This window comes from Lathyrus oleraceus, chromosome 6 (genome assembly GCF_024323335.1).
Source record: "Lathyrus oleraceus cultivar Zhongwan6 chromosome 6, CAAS_Psat_ZW6_1.0, whole genome shotgun sequence".
In the NCBI taxonomy this organism is placed as follows: domain Eukaryota; kingdom Viridiplantae; phylum Streptophyta; class Magnoliopsida; order Fabales; family Fabaceae; genus Lathyrus; species Lathyrus oleraceus.
In genome coordinates, this window is record NC_066584.1 from 291,153,454 (window position 1) to 291,158,740 (window position 5,287).

Here is a 5,287-nt window from a genome sequence, read left to right on the forward strand (position 1 = left end):
ATGCTAACTTCAAAAGCTTATAGAGTAAAGGATAAACAATATTCCTTTTAGTTTCAACCAACTTTTTTGAAAGATCACTTATTCCTTTTAAAGATGAAAATTCAACACTCGTGCGCATATCAATGGTGTAAATCTCAAGTTGATTATCAAGCATCACCAAACTAGTTAGAAAATATCCACTTGGATAAAACTTTGCAAACTCCATCAATTTTTCCTTGTCAAAAGTAGAGAACAAGTTATTTGGACACAAACAAGTCATCATACAAATGAGAAATCGACTATTTATCTCATTAAAACGATTGTTAAGTTCTTGAAGCGGCATGTCCACAACAATATAATTCAATGCGATAGTGATTCCTTATTGTGATAGAATGAGCATTTCTTTCACATTTTGATATACCAAGAAAAAAATATATCATCCATATTCGAAATGTGAATATTATACTTAATGAAAAATAAACATACCTCTTCCAATAAAGGTTCTCATCCATCATCTCTTAGATTTTGTAATCTTTTCTTTGTGATGTTAACCAAGTGCATAACATTGACAATGTCTTGATCTTTCTTTTGCAATGCTTGCGACAACTCATTTGAAATACCTAAGAAATTTTTCATCAAATGCAAAGTGAGTGTAAAATCAAAATTATCCATTAAAAGTAAACGACCATTTTCTCCGTCTCTTGCATCTTTAGTTGATACATCTTCTTTCAACATTTCAAAAACACCTGTAACAGAACTATACATCAATATCAAATTCACTAAAGTAACATAGAGAGAACTCCAACGAGTATTAGCAGGTCACTTGAGACTAGTTCCACCTTGAGACTAGTTCCTTAATTCAAACCTTTTCCATACACGGTTTCTACAATTTCCAATGCATCTCGAACCTTAATCATTTGTCTTTCATGTAGCATGCCATTCCTTTTGCAGGATCCCCCAACAACATTTAATAAAGTGGATACTAAGCTAAAAAGAGAGCAAACATGAAGGTGATCTTTAGCAATAACAACTAATGTAAATTGTAATCGATGAGCAAAACAATGTACATAAAATACACATGGACTTTCCTTTAATATCAAACTCTTAAGACCAAAAACCTCTCCTTGCATGTTGCTAGCACCATCATAACCTTGTTCTAGAATTCTAGAAGTAGTAAATCCATGTTTGCATAACAAATCATCTATGGTCATTTTCAATGACATGGATGTTGTAGTTTTAACATGAGCAATACCCCAAAATCATTCAACAATAATTCCATATTTGTCAACATAACACAAAACAACAACGATTTTCTCCTTATTAGATATACCCCTGGATTCATCAACAAGAGTAGAAAACAATTCATCTCCAAGGTCATTAATAATTGCTTTAGTAGTTTCCAAAGCCGCCGCTTTAATAATATCTCTTTGAATTGATGGAGAAGTCATTTTTAGATTTTCTGGAGCATTTTCTGATACAACTCGTCTCACTTTCTCACTTTCTTTTTTTGTCCGCATACCATCTAAGCATTTTAAGGAAGTTTCCTTGATTAGAAGATTCTATTGATTCATCATGACCACGAAAAGCCAACCCTTGCTTTAATAGATAGAGAAGACAATCAAGTGAAGCCATCAACCACCTTCGATATAAGTTACGAGTTTGTTTAGATATCACAACTTCAATGTGTTGATTTTGACTCATCAAATCTTCATATTTCTTCCGAGCAATGTTATGAGCGTAATTAGGGCCTCCAACATGTGATGCGAGTTTAGCTTTTTTATTCCAACTTGTGAATCCCTCTGTTACAAATGTATCACCACCCGATTGCTTTCCAAAATCAGGTCTAAAAAGATAACAACATAAACAAAATGCGGCATATTTCTCTATACTATACTCTAACCAATTTCCAAATTCATTAAACCATGAGGAACAAAATCTTCTCATTAAATTTCCGATTCTTCTTTGGGGGAAATTATGTTGAGTATGTTGGCATGACCCTCTTTGTAAATATGTTCAGCATACCATCTCTTGATCATTTAGATGATATGCTGATATTTTAGGCCGCTTTCCAGGATCTGATGACAACTCTTCCAAATTATACTCAATATGTTGCTGCTGAGAAATAGAGTCTTGTTCTTCCGATGGTAATTTACGTTTGAAAAACTTCTCCATAATCTCCTACCAAAAATAAAACAACCAAAATAAAGACACAGTAATTAAAGTGATTAAATTTTTATATTAAACTTCTCCAACTTCTCCATTATCTAATATTATATAACTCAAAACACTAACAAACTAATAAACAAAATTGTACAAATAAACAAAATATGATTTTTGTCAAAGTGATTAACTCTTTATATTTGGACCACTCAGTGACAAACTAGTCACTGCACTTTGTCACATTTTTTTTCCTACTTAAATATAAATAAGGCACTATTTGATAAAGACAACACTAAACATTCCTCTCTAAACATGTGCCAACAATGATTCCAATTTCCAAATCTGCAACAATTGATCAATTTATCATAGAAAGTAAACAAGTTAAGAGTAATGGAAGAAATTTAGATAGAGAAAACCCAACAAATTCAGCAGCAATAGAAGAAATAACTCACAACAATCACAGGAAAAAGTTTTTCCCCAAAATGAAAAATATTAGCAGAATCGTTCCAAACATAATCCAGAATCGTATGAGTGTGGTAGATTCGAAAAAGGGAAAAATAAATTTCACAAAAACCTAAAATGAAATTTTAAAATTGATTACCTTAATAGATGTTTAAATGATGTTGAATGATTGAGTAGAGAGTAGGAAGGCGAGTGGAGAGTAGTAAGGATAGTGAAGGGGTAGTGGTGGTGTCGCCGCACCGCTGCTTCTGGCGAACGAGAGTAGGGGAGGAGAAGTATTAACGTGCTTTTGGATTAGAGACTTAGAGAGAGAAAGAAGTTTAGAGAGAAGAGAAAATTATAAAATGAATTAAATAAAAAAGATATGAGTCATTTAAGTTAAGGGTGTAATTTCTTTTGTGCGATTATTTACCCCCTCATAATCGTTGCCTCCGCCACTGGTTCCATGTCACACCACAGGTTTTCAGGTTTTCAAGCAACACTAACCAGGATAAATCTCCTGTTTCATTTATATTTATGTTAATTATTTTTCTACATTCTTTGTTCTAAGTTCATGATCGTAATTCCTAAAAATAAAATGAAAAGAACATCTACAAAATAATAAAAAAATCTCATAAAGTCTAATTCACATTTCCCTTTTAGGTTGCAATCTCTATAATTAAAATTGGCATCAGAGCATGTTTAGGTAACTTTCTCCTTGATCAGGGTAGATATGACTTCCGCAAAACCATTTTTTCTAGATGGTGGCAACAACAACTAACCACCATATTTTATTAGTGAATATTAGGAATTCTAGAAGATTCACCTGCAAATTTACTTAGAAGCACAAAGAGAAGAAATATGAGATACTGTTGAAAATGGACCATTCATTCCTACAACTGTAAAAAACAATGTAGAACAACCAAATGTTAAAGGCTTTTGGTAAAAGGACGACAAGAAGAAAATTTTGTTTGATAAGAAGACAAAGAACATACTCGCATCTGTGTTAGGAATGTATGAATTTTTCCAAATATCAAATTATAAAAGAACAAAGTATATTTGGGATACTTTGGAAGTAACGCGTGAAGACATGGAGGAAGTGAAAATTTCCAAATTAAATACCTTATCTCAAGAATATGAATTGTTCAGAGTGATACCCCATGAAAGTATTCTTGATTTACATAAGATATTTACAATCTCGACAAACCATTTGATGGCTCTTGGAAAAACATTAACAAATGATGATTTAAATCTCAAAGTTCTTATATCATTGTCTAAAGCATGACAATCAAAAGTGACAACAATATCTGAAAAGAAGAGTCTTTCTAAAAGGCCATTGGTTTCATAATTTGGAAAATTTCACGAACATGAAATGGAACATGATCGATTAGAAATACATGAATTGGATCATGATAAATTAGAGAAGCATGAAGGACGTGATGTTAAAGTAAAATCCCTTGATTTGAAGTCTAAACATGATAGTGATCAAGAAAAAGAATCTAAATTTGAAGATGATAAAGATGAATCACTATTTTTTTTAATTCTTAAGAAAGGAAAAGATAAAGGTAATTAGTCAAAGAGTAACATCAACTTCAATACAAAAAGTTACTTGCTTCGAATGTCGAAGAAGAGGTCATGTCAAAAGAGAATGCTCTACTATTCAAAAGAAGATCAAAGTCAACAACAAGAAGGATAGGAAATCAAAAAATGCTTAAATGGGATGGCAGGACAATAAATTAATTTCATCGTCAAATGAAGAATAAGAAAATATGACATTAATGGCTTCACACCATTCTGATGATGAAGAAAATGAGGTTAGTGGTCTTGAACCATCTTATGATGAATTACATAATGCTTACCTTGAATTGCATGGAGAATGTTGACACTTTCTAAAACATGTTCAAAATAAAAGAAAATAATTTTGTCTCTAGAAAGTAAGGCTAATGACACTAAAATGGAATTAGACAAAAATTCAAAAAATTTGCGTGCAATAAATGTCAATCACATGAATCCAATTTTTTTGAATTAAACAAAGTCAAAGAAATATCAGAAAGTTCAAATTGGTTTGGAAAATATGCTAAGTAGACAAAGATATTCAAATGATAAATGTGGGGCTTGGATACTCTAAATTTGATAAAACAGGTACAAGCCAAACTATCTTTGTTATGGCTAGCAATAAATTCAACAAATGAGGAATCAAATGTACTTTCGATGTAAGGGAAGTCAAATTCTTGGATTTCTATTTGACCGAGCAAAGGGATTGAAACAAATCCAGACAAATGTGAAACAATGATTCAAATGAACTCGTCGACTTCAAAGAAGGAGGTTCAGAGGTTAAACGGTATGTTGACTTCTTTGAATATATTTATTTCAAAGTCTGCACAACACGATTTACCTTTTTAATGACTATTTAAGAAGACGACCGATTTCAAGTGGACAATTGATTGCGAATATTTGAAGAAAACCTTGGCCACACCCCCAGTACTTACCAGACCATCTTCGGGGGGATTTTTGCATATATACTTGTTATTATTGAAGAAATTGTAACTGTTATTTTGATTAGAGATTCTGACACCCGCCAAACGCCGATGTACTTCATTTCCAAAGCATTGGCAGGGGCACAAACACGATACCATAAGATAAAAAATGCATCCTCGGCGTTGGTAAAAACATCACACAAGTTGTGACGATACATGTGTGGTCTTCA

General features: G+C 32.4%; 1 long non-coding RNA gene across 1 annotated transcript; it reads right to left on the bottom strand.

The window, feature by feature from the left end:
• Positions 1–634: 634 nt before the first annotated feature.
• Positions 635–3,412, bottom strand: LOC127097465 (uncharacterized). Its single transcript, XR_007793044.1, has 2 exons — positions 2,741–3,412; positions 635–2,157 (listed from the first exon to the last, which is right to left on the bottom strand). It is a non-coding gene; the product is annotated as an uncharacterized LOC127097465 (long non-coding RNA).
• Between the last annotated feature and the right edge of the window lie 1,875 nt (positions 3,413–5,287).